At 40.5% G+C, this 12,237-nt stretch overlaps 1 protein-coding gene across 1 annotated transcript in view; it reads right to left on the reverse strand.

The window, feature by feature from the left end:
- Positions 1-12,237, reverse strand: part of FAM168B (family with sequence similarity 168 member B) — a 50,215-nt gene that overhangs the window by 31,640 nt on the left and 6,338 nt on the right. The gene's annotated exons all lie outside the window — the stretch shown is intronic.

Genomic DNA, 12,237 nt, shown 5'->3' on the forward strand with positions numbered 1-12,237 from the left:
AAGTTTGTTCCTTTTGTTATCTACACCAGCTTTCAAGTCAGAAGTTAATTTTATATGGACACATAGAGTCTAATTTACATCAGTTGCAATTCTTGACTATTTAATTGTGAATAATCATTCTTGCTACATGGAAACAACATTTGCAGAGCTGCTGAACTTGAATTTTTCTTCTTTTGGGGGATGAATTCCTTTCCAAAAGCTGTTGAATTTGACAACTGAACGCCTTTGGCTTTTTCACTTTTCACAGTGTTTTTAAAGTTCTTTCAAATTATTAAAATTAACAACAGTGAGACATTGCAGTGAGACACTTTCAGATGGTAATAAAACACACTTCTTCTCTGATGGATACCTGTCTCACTCAAATACACATTTGAAGCATTTTAATGCAGAAACATCCACTAACAAACTCAGCTTGTGAGTTTCCAAGTGCTTGTAATGGTAGAGACAAAAGTGTTGAGTAGTTATTGTAGAAAAGCAAATGACAATTATCTGCCAGACATATTTTAAAGAGAAAGTGAACAGCCCTCTGTGCAGTGATTTCCATTTGCTGATCAATATATTCCACTTGGAGAGTTCAGGCAATCCACCTAAATGCTGATGCTTACATGACAATCGTAAGGCCCCACAGGGAACTGTTTTCTTCCAAAACTACTGTCAGAAATTTATTAGAATTAGGAGAACGTGCTAGTCACTAAAAAAGACTAAACAGCTCTTTCGTAGTGTTTCCTCTCTATTAGCCTTGCACCTAAAACTTTCTTTGGTCCCCAGTGCTGCCAGGCATGGTGACATGCAGGGACAAGCCTTTGTTCTCATAACACCATTCCAACAGGATCAGTTAATTGGTGGACATTAGCCCCGGGGCTGACAACAGCCGTGGCCATGTAAGCAAGCACAGGGAAACTGAATTTAGCTATGTCTGGCTTGGACAATATTGAATACATTTCCCTTTTCAGTACAAAGCCCCAAGCCACCAAATTGGTGGCCTCCTTCTCATTTTTAATTACCAATCTCATGCTACCTAATCTAAATGCACCCTTTATCAGGTAAGCATCTTCCCCACACACCATATTCTGCACTGCTTTTTTCTGACTGTAGAGTAATTCCCAGGGAAGTTCTAGACATTGAAACTCCATTCAATAGGGATGTTTTTAATTATCCTGATGCTGCAAATCGTGAAGTCCTATGGTGAGTAACAAGTATTTGTTCAGGCCCAGAAAACATTTTTATGATGAAGTTAGGCTACCCTTAATGAAATAGCTCATGTTTCATAGCCTTCTACCACAGGAAGATACAGTTCTCAGTTGATGTCTTTGTTTACCATGTCCTATTTTGCATTGTGGCTGTTTAGTGAATAAGCAAAGAGGGACACTTCACTGAAACTAATCCCTAACACTTTAATTTAAAAAAAAAAAAAATACTGTGTTGCTCGTCTTGATACAAGCCGTGTTTTCAACTGCATTCTCTGATACTTGATGTTAAACTACCACATAGAATTAAGACTACTTCCAGTCTTCATGGTGCCTTGGATTTTACACTTCAGTTTCTGAATTTGCTAACAGATATGTTAAACATCTCAAGCAGAAACTCTTCCTACAGCTATGGAGCTAAGTAGCGCCTGGAGTGCAATTCATTCTACCAAGTAAAATATGTCACATTTCAAGATAAAAACAGAACATTCCTGCTTTTCCAGAGGCTTCATGTGAATAACTAATGTGTAAAGTCTGCAACTTGCAACAAGAAAGCTTGTGCATCAACCAACGTTTTTTATGCTTTTTCAAACCTCTGGAGTACGTACTGCTGATGCCAGTCTTTACTTTCTTTTATTTTCCAGTCTAGGTCCATGCTGCTGGTTTCAGCAAACTTCAGCAGGAAGGTGTAATTCTTCACACTTGTGTGCAAATGATGGGTGCTCTCATAAAGCTTACCACTGAGTGTGTCTGTTAGCAAGTGCTGCTCTCTGTGGGGGCCTTGACCTTGAATTCTTCATGACTTTCTGATGGTCGTGTTTTTTTCTGGGGTATCAAGACTTTGCAAACTGGTCTTAGCATGAAAGTAGTACCTAACTTCCATAAATTGGTGACTTCCATAAACCAGGTGACTGGTTGCTGTATCAAATTGCTTTGCTGATTGTTAATGGTACGTGTTCAACCCTGCCTGTCTCTAATAAAATTTTACCTTTCAGCATAGGTAGTTTACAGGATTTAACAGCTGCTCTCATTCTACAAAGTCAGCTTTCTAAAATTATAAGGTTGGATGCTGAACTTTAGATGAACCTATTTCACTTGCTTTTCCTACTATGAGTCTAAGAAGGTATCATCTAGTCACAAAAAAAATCACAAATATTAATTTCATCATATAACAGTAAGACTTATATTTCTTTTGACAGACAGAAACGTAGTGCAAATAAAGACAATTCTGTAGCACCACATATTGATGGAATGTGGCTTATAATCATCATTAAACTTCTGTAAACAGTTTACTAAGAAATTGAAGGCAGTAAATCCAATGAAAATGAGTAATGCATACAATAAGCTATTCATAGCTCTCTGTATTGCCTTGTCCTTCAGATTCCTGCATTGTGCACAGGGACAATGCTTGTTGTGGAATCTGTGTTACTTGATGTTTCTTAATGACTACATAAAGCTCTTCCAAACGAGATTATGTCTGGTATTCTTTTTAATATCCTTCTTCCCTCACGTAACCCATACCGGAGAGGGGACATAGGACAAATGTGAAACATCGCTGAGAAATTTCTATTCTGTTTGAAAAGGAAAAAAAAATAAACTGAACAAATTAATAACACTGAGTATCATGAGCTCCCTGCATTTCTGCAAGTATCCAGAAAATACCAGATACACCCTTTCTAAACAAGCTCTGGGTACGTGACCTTGTGGTACAAGTCTGATCAGTTCCATGGAATTTCCCCTGCACTTTCCTCCCCATTCAGCAGGCTGACCTCAGCGTCACAGTTTTTTTTCTCTGCCAATGCAGAAGCTTTCCGCAGCAAAGATTAAGAACAAAACAAACCCTTCAAAAGTGAGATCCTCCTGACAGTCACAGTGGCTGCAGCCCCACTGCTCTTGGTTGGTGCTTCAATCCAGCCCCTGTTCCCTCCAGCCAGCTGCACTCCTGTGCCCACATCTGCAGCCCTCAAGAGCCAGCTCCAGGCCATGGCAGGGCACAGACTGATGCAGCCATCGAGGGCTGCAGGGTGAAGAGAGAAGGCAAACTACCCTGATTGCAGGACTTTCATGAACCAGAGGCAGAAGCAGTTACAGGTTTTAAAGTGAACCAAAATACAAAACTAAATAGTCAATTATCCCCCTAAACAATAACTTCGAAAAAAGTCCAGAGCAAATATGGACAAGCTACTGATAAGCACATATTGGTACACAGCATATGGATGAAGTTTTCTGTTTATATAGGCAGTCAGGCACTTCTGAAGTCTTGGTGGCTCAAAACAGCCATGTCTCACCAGAATAACAGCTCCTACAGTGAGAACCTTTCTCTGCCCAAGGGAGTTGTGATGGGCTTTGTTGCACTGGATCTGTTCTTCCTGGGAAAAGGAGATTCTAAAGGAACCAGTAATGTCTTCTCAGCTGCAGTAAGCATTTTCCATATCCATGCTGTTTTCATAGCACTGCATGTGACAAGTGCTGGAGGATGTAAATCAAAAGAGTATTCTCCTCAGCTGTCCCCATCCCCTTGAAAGCTCTGTTTATCCCCTGGCAAACTGAGTGCACTCAGTGTATCAGGGACATGAGAATAATTAGGCTACTGTCTCCATCCCTTCAGTGTGTACCTCACTCCGTGCCAGTCCTGTCAGCTGAGGCTGGCAGAGATGATTCCAGCAGTGATGTTTTTTCTTCAGCTTCATGGTATAAAGAGTGACACCAGGAACCAGATACTCTCTTCTTCACTATCTGGCAGTCTTTTGATCCAAGTACAAATGGGAGTCCTATTACAACTTGGCATAATTTCTGCATCCATTTTGTGTGAAACCAAAGAGCTCCCAGGAGGTCAGTGAAGATTTTTGATGAGAGCAAGTGCATGGAGGTGAACACAGAAAAAACCCACGTGCAATTAATGGGGACATCTGTGCTGCATTTCTGTTACAGTTGCATTAGTTGGGGAGATGTGCTTTATTCCCACACATGCTTCATGAATGAAATATAAAAGAAAACTGACAATTTCTTAGTGAAGGGTTGGGAATGTTTTATATTTTCTCATAAGGAAAGGGCTTTGCTGGAGTTCCTCTAAGCAGCTCCTTCTGTCATCATCGGCTCTTGAATTCAGAGCACAAGAGCTGGGGGTGAGAGCATTAATGACAGAGAGGTGAGAACATTAATGCCTACAGAGGTTCAACTGAGGCAAACAGAAGGAAGATGCAAGGCACTTGGCACTCAGCTTGGCAATGGCAGCAGTCAACCCTTGGACAGAAGTCTCCAGGAATGATTATTACATTTCACAAGTGCTAGGGAATTCAACTCAGCAAAAGGAAAGCATGTGAGACTCAGACAAAGAAAGAGAACTTGCTGTAATTACGTGGTTATGTACATTTTAAGGGTAATACAAGTATTAATGCCTTCCAGCATTTTTTAATGTACCCATGCTTTTAAGTGGGACAAGCATTATTTAGGTATTGGGCAGAGCTCTGTGCTATTGCAAAGCAACACAATATTAATGAGTATTACGTGTAGTTCTAAACCCTTTCCTCTCTACCAAGGAAAGAGCACGCAGATCTTTACCCAAGCTTTGGAGAAATGACCCAGTAGTGGGGGTTGGAAGCACTGTTCAGGTTGAAGCAAAAGCTATCTTTGAGCCAGCGTGACTGCATGAACCCCATGCTCAGCAATCATCTTGATCCTCATTTTCAAAATCTTCCAGGATACAGTGGCAAACCCTAGATCCAGAATTTTTCTACTTTATGGTAAGCTCCTCATATACCTAAATTAGGAGAAGGATCACTTTAGGGTTTCTGTTTTTTCAATGGCATCTCTAAAAAGTGAAGTTGAAAAGAAGAGCACTCCTAAAGAACTGAAGCTGAGACAGTTGGAAGCATTCTCTGGAAAGGCCTTTCTATCATATAGAGGGAATCTAAAACAAGTACTCTATCCCAGTGCCTAAATTAAGTGTCTGAAATTTGATGGGATGAATTGGTACCATATAAGTGTTTGAAAAGTGCCTCAGAAAGTTAAGAAGCAGGATGATGCACCTCCTTGGATTATTTATAACATTCATTCCTAACTGCTCCTTTAGTCACCAAATAAATTGGTGAGTCTGCACTTGCCGCTACACAAAGAGGGACAGCCTGAGGAAGCTTCCAGGAAATCCTATTACACATTGTAACTTGGCTGGCTTCATTTAGGCTCTGTCAGCAGTGGAATTACCACGTAACAGAGGCTCAGTGGCTGACAAAGAAAAGAGCACCACGAACATTTCAGAAATGAAATGTTTCCAGATTAGAGATTATTTTCATGGATTCACTGAATTCAAAATGAAAAGCACACTCTGTTCACCTGAACTTCCACACTCTGAGTCCGCTACATGTTCATCCATGTATGCAGCATGTTTCCCTTCACCTTTACAGCATACCTTCCAGAAAGATGTCCCACTTTGAATTTAGAAGTTTAAAGAATGACCAGTGAGAGAAGCAGTTAATTTCAGGAATTACTCATTATGCCACTGCATGAAAACCACCAGTGAAAATACTTTCTCTGCAATGCAAGGATCTCAACAGTAATGCAAGGGCTTTCAGGTTATTCCATGCCAGAAATTTTATTTAGAGGTAGAATATTATAATTTCAAACCTCAGTCTGTTTAGATACAAACACCTCAGAGCTCCAGAAAAGTAAGGGCAGATGTATAGAGCACATGCTGATGTGTTTACTTTAAGTCCTGTTGTAAAATAAAAGGATACTTGGATATTTCTTGTTGGCTCCAGGTCTCTGAGGAGTTGTCAAATGCCAGTTGACAGGAGCCAATCATTGCTGAACATGAGGGCTGGGGATGTACTTCTTTTCCTGCACTGGCCTAATATTTTGAACTGAATTAAAACTGCTAGATCTCAAATTGTGCTAATTCTGAGGGAACATGAACTCTCTTAATATGCCTTAAACTTTTTAAGTGCTTGTTCTCCAGTAATTTTTTCTCATCTATTATGGCAGGGCCTGGCTGAAACCAAACCTCAGTGTGTAGGGGACCACACCAAACTCAGCAGGAAGAATTCATGTCCCACAGATCTTACATTTTTCTGAAGATTTGTAACTTTTTTAGAGTCAAGTGATACTTCAACAAAGTATGTTTGAAATATGCCCTTAATTCTTATGTCTTTGGCTGAAATAATTTCTTTGCAGACATGGATTTTGGTTGAATGTTACGGTGGTTGGAAACCAGGCAGTGCACCTTGAAGTACAGACACAGCTGACAATAATACCACAGTGAAACCACAATCCCTGAAATCACTCTATCTGTTTTTCTTGCTTGAATGGTTTTGGAAAACAGCTTTCTGCTTTGGAGCCAACTTATTAACCTGTTCAAAGTAAATAAACAGCACCTTATCTGGTGAGTTGGTCTCAGAGATGGGTTGTATTAACCCTTTTTGTACAGCTCTGTTGAATACGTTACTGGAGGAAGGGCTGCCTCTGTCTGTGTTTGCATACAGACATGCCCAAGCCTCTGGCATTACTGTTATACAAACAACACCACAACTTTCCATTTCTGGTCGTTGTTAGATCATGGGTCAAGTCATGTAAAGAGCTTTTAGTGTGCGCTCGGAAGCCTCTTCTGTACAGATGAGGTCTTCAGCAATTGATCCACACACTGTTAAAATCAGTTACATATTGGCTCTATGCCTGGAGCTTAATTGTTCCCATCACTGTTTTCTGGGGAATGCTTTCTGCAAGGTACATAGAATTGTCAAGTAATTGTCTCTTAAGCTTTTGTATATGCAAAGAAAGTATGAATGGAGACTATTATCCTCTCTAGATTTACAAACTACTGCAGAAATAGGCATTCTGTAGTATTTTTCACTACATTTTAATTAAGGGCTGTCTCTTCCAGTGCTGGTCTGACACATTAACATTGGGGAAATACCTTCACATGCTTCAAATGGAAATCTTCACAATTTGCATTTTGCAATTACCTGCAAACACTTCCAGACCTGACACAGGAAAAATAAAAGAGAACATTTCTGCTCTGATTCAAATCCAATCTTAGCAAAGTTTAGACTGCCAGACACTGTGCTGTCATGTCAGTGGCAAGGCAGAGAAGGGATGTATCTTACGTCAGCCTAGGCATCTTCCATCTTTGCAGCCTTTCTAGAAGAGGGAAACATGGGTGCAGGCTGGAAGGGAATTACTATGTGGTCAGATTGCTGTATGGAATGCTTCAGTCTGATATGCAATCTGTAGTTATGCTCAGATGAGTACATTCTCCTGCTTACTTCCTCAGGTGCCCACCTCCTTCTCCTAACTCTACAAGTTGAATGCTGATGCTAAGTGATGAATTCTCTGTTCTAACTCTTGCAGCTCACTGGCCTCAAAGGTCTTTGCTTCAATATCTGTGTATGTGCAAGATAAATATCCAGTCTCAGAAGTGACAGAGTGGAGGTTTGAAAAGAACAAGTGAGAATGATCATTCAGAAGACCTAAATACAAAGGAGTAGATGGAGAGAGACACTTTTGAGACACACTTCCATGCTGGCCTTTTCCTTGTTCTGGCAGTATATAATTTGCTTCTTGCTTGTCTTAGCAGCAACAACTGGCACTATGCTGGGTAGCAACCCTTGCACTGCAATGTGGTCAGAGGACCTCAGTGGGAATACACAGCTTGGCAGAAATTATTCTTAGCAAAGAATTCAGAGTACCTGGGTTTGGACATGGAGAATGCACTGGCTCTCTTACAGGGCTCTGGTTCTGAAAAGTAATTGTCAGGTTTTCTATTATCACTTGGAAAAAAAACGGAATTCCTCGGCAGAGCTCAGCTGTAAAAAAAAAATACTGTCAGTCAAGCAGCTCTACTCCTAGCCAGAGCTCCTGCTGCTTAATCAAAAGGCCTGCAGAGGCTTCTGGGAGAGGCAGGTGTTGGAGTCTGTCCCTAGGAAAAGCGGAAGTCAAACACAAGCATGTCCTACACATATCAGTGTAGAACACAGCACACAACACGAATTCCCAAGAAGCAATGGATATTCCTCTTCCACTTTGTGTCAGTGTTTTAATGTCTGACTACCGGAAGAGAAGGAAAAAAATATGGGGCCTAATGCAAAGGCCTCTGAAGACATAATGATTTCCACTGATTCCAAAGCTTGGCAGGCTGGGTTTAAGAGGGCAGGCTAAATATACATTTGAAGACAAATAGAACCAGGTCTTCAGAGTAAGATGAGAGAATTGACTTTAAATTTACCAGCTCCAACAAGCTTCAGGAATGAAATTAGGCAAAACAGATACTCCCTCACCAACAGTTCTTCCAAAGTCCAAATCACAAGCAGCACATAACTGAGGATAAGGCTCAAAAATAGTCCTAGACCACAATACAGATCGGGAGCTTCTCTGCTGGTGGCCACTGGACTGTGGCAGTCTGATAAGGGAACACAAATATTTGACAGCTTGGCAAGGGGAGGTGTAAATCTGTTTCACCACAATGACGAAGATTTTCTAGGTGACTATGTCTAATTCTTACTGTCCCTGTGCTTTAGTCCCTTCAATGAAAATGAAGTGTAATTACCCTTTTGATATCTTCTTTTTTTCTTGATACATCTTTCTTTTGCCTATGACTGTAAATCATCTCCCTTGTGCATGCAGCAGTGTCTTTAAATGCTAATGGAACAGCACAGCCAATGTAAAGTAAAGGTGAGAGTTAAAGCTCAGATAATTCAGAGGAAACACTCCCACTGATGGTGGCTGCTATCAGGCCCAAACACAGTTGTTAACGGAAACAGAAATGTTTCGTACTAGGCTTTTCTTCTCTTCCTCTTCAGAATGGCTGCAATGAGACAGGAACTTTTCTGCAAGTTGCAAAGGATCAAAGCCATCCCTGATAATCCCATACTTTTCAAAAACTGCCTACAAATAAAAGTCAGATCCAAAACTCTGTTCCTGCCTTTCTAGTGGTGTGACCTGCAGGGATGTTTGATAAGCATGTGGTCTTTCTCCTGCCAGTTTGTTTTCAATCAGATCTGAACAATGGAAGCTGACAGTGAAATCCCAGAGTCTCACCCAGAAAGTTCCTCAGCTTTTGGCTGGTTGTTTTGCTTGTCTGCTGTTCTCAGTGTACTCTGCAATGTGCTGCCAGAGAGCTATGCTGGCTACCAGGAAGCTGTGGACACCTCTTATTTGAATGTACCTCTCTATGCTGTTCCCTCTGCAGTGTCTGAAGAGATCACTTCATTGCAAAGACACTGAGGTGTCTGGAGTGCTTCACAAACCACAGACCAGGAGGAGGCAAAGGAAAGCAAGCATGGTTCCAGTTAAGGCCAAGGAGGAGCATCCTCTACCTTTGCCACAGCCTTCTCCAGCTGGGCAAATCTCTCACTCTTGCTGTCAGTATGCAAGAGCTAATCCTTCTGAAGCCTTAGCTCACAGATTTTTCTGAGAAAAGACACTTTTCCTAAGGCATTTGAGTTCTTGAATTGCTCTGCAACTGTTTCTCAGTTCTGTCAACACATCTGTTGCTTACACTACGTTCAGAAAAATCTAGCTCTCCAGGTTAATGACAGCTGGGAAGACAAGAGGCACAGCCCTTCCCGCATGTCTGCAGTCACAGTGTGCCTTCATGATCCCTGGGAGCTTGGCTGTTACAGGATCACAGAATGGGTCAGCTGGTCCCACCTCCCTGCTGAAGCAGGGTCATCCCAGAGCACATGGCACAGGATTGTGTCCAGAGGGGTCTGGAATCTCACCGAGGGAGACTCTGCATCATGGGTGCATGTGAATTAGCCACAGAAACGGTAGGAGCCGAAGGCCAAGAGTCTTCTCCACTGGAAACCCAGAAGTATGTTAAGGCAGTCTGGAGAAAGATTTTTTCCCAAGTCTATGATTTATCTTTCTGCTCAGGACTCTTATACACATGGCTGAGACAATACGCCTTGTGCAAAAACAGAAGTATGTTCTTTTCCATCTCCCTTTCATCAGGGAAACTTTATAGGCTATGTACAAAGTACTGCAACCTGCGTTAGTTTCCCAAATAGTTAATCAAGCTTGCTTTATTTCTGGACATAACTTCTACTCTGCTATTCTCACCTAATGCCTAACTACTTTCAAGATGCCCATAACCTTCATATTTAAGCTTTGAAACATTAATAAATACAGTAATAACTATACAACCCATTTGGAGTCCTGCTCTTTGGATTCTTTATTGAGGTGTTCTCCAGCAGCAGCTCTCCTGATCTTTCTGTTGCAAGCAGGGTTCTTTGGTCCAATAATATTTTTCTTGATTTTATTATTTTTCATTTCATTAACTTGTAAGCAATGCTGATTCTTAAAATGACATTTTTAGCCTGAGTTTGCAGTAGTTATAATTATATTAACAGCATCAATTATAGTACTTAATAATGCTGGCATGTATTTTGTTAAAAATATATTTTTTAAATGCAAATGTATATTCTGCTTGGTTTAGAGCCCAATCATATTTTATGAATCAAGGTATGAAATTTGAAATCTAAATTTCAGCTATGAAGACCCTCAAATGACTGTGAGAATTCAAATGTTTATGTTGGTGGCAATCAAAATTTAGTATGTATTGAAGAGATGTATTATCTCAGCTCCATTATGATAAAGAAGTAGAAGCTCATTGTACAGGTTAATTTTTCCAAATAGCAATTTCTCAGATGTTTAGAAATTTAATTTGCCAATTCAATTTTAACAGGTATGTTGTAACTACAATGGGGAAGTTGAACTTCAGCCTTGGTTTCTTTGATTCAGAACATGAATGGGAGTAAAAAAAAGGGGGGTTTGGTAAATCTTTAACATTCCAAACATTTTTCAGAAGTTATTAGTGAGGGATGAATCTTACATCATGCTTTGGAAGTCACCAAACTGACAGTGCAATTATGAATAGGCTGAACATTTGAACAAAAGCCTTCACTTTCACACTTCACTGGCAAATGACTTGAAAAGAAATCCCCAGTTCTAATAGCATTCACCTAAATATTCCAGTTCTTTTGCTCAGGGTACTGAGACTCAGGCCTTTAGCTCTGCAGCACAGCTAATTAGAAACTTACTGATCAAAGCTTCTTCAGCAAATGAGGAACCCAACATGTTTAATTCAAAAGATCTCAGAATGATAATCCTAAGAGATGTTTGTACGGGTTTCCAGCATATGCTTGAGTTTCTGGCAGACTGAAGATCTTTCCTGGGTCTGTGCCTCTGTCCTGCACCCTCAGATGGCACCTGTGTGGCACTTCCTGTGGAACCACCATGACAACAGGCTGACGATGGGTTCACAGCCCTGACCGAGTTTCCAAGGAGGGTGTAGCACAGGACATGGTCCCAAACAGCTATGAAACAGTGTTGATGCTCTGCACCCATGGAGGTAATTCATTCAGGAAACACCGTAACAGTTCCTTGATGAAGTTTAAAATGGTTTAAAACCTAATCTGAAAACTAAACTTCTATGTGAACCCAGATAGCCAATATTTTGAACACCTGCCAAAAAAGCAGCTGTCCCCTAGTGACAGTTCACCCAGGATATAATCTGCTGAATTCCCAAATTTTTCATTCCAGAAGAAAATTGCTCACTCTCCCCGTATAAATGTTGTCTTGCCTTCCACCACCAACCTAATACCTCCAAGTTTCTGAAAATACTTTTTCAGAAATTAAAGATGACAGTTTTAGCCTCAGAGAAAGGACTCCAACATAAATTGAATTTGACCTACACAAATCTCATTTACTGGTGTTTTCTGAAACCTGTTGTGTTCACTGATAGATGATCTCTTTTTATCCCTCCTGTTGTGCCTACAGCACTTTTCTGGTCCTTCAAACATACATGAAAACAAAGGCTACACTACAGCCTTGAAGTACAGGGATACAGGCTTTCTATGTAATTTCCAGTTAGATCTGCTATTGTGCTCAAGAAGAGGTAATAGATGGGTAGGAGGAGGTTGAGGAGCTTGTTGACAGATTAAGTGAAATTGTACCTATGATGAATATTATTTCTGTATTATCTACTCTTAAAACAAGCAGATTTATTGAAGCAAATTAGTTAATGATTTTTTTTTTCTTTTTACCTACTGCTATTATA

The sequence above is a fragment of the Lichenostomus cassidix genome, chromosome 9 (genome assembly GCF_008360975.1).
Source record: "Lichenostomus cassidix isolate B80296 chromosome 9, HeHo_3.0, whole genome shotgun sequence".
NCBI classification, from domain to species: domain Eukaryota; kingdom Metazoa; phylum Chordata; class Aves; order Passeriformes; family Meliphagidae; genus Lichenostomus; species Lichenostomus cassidix.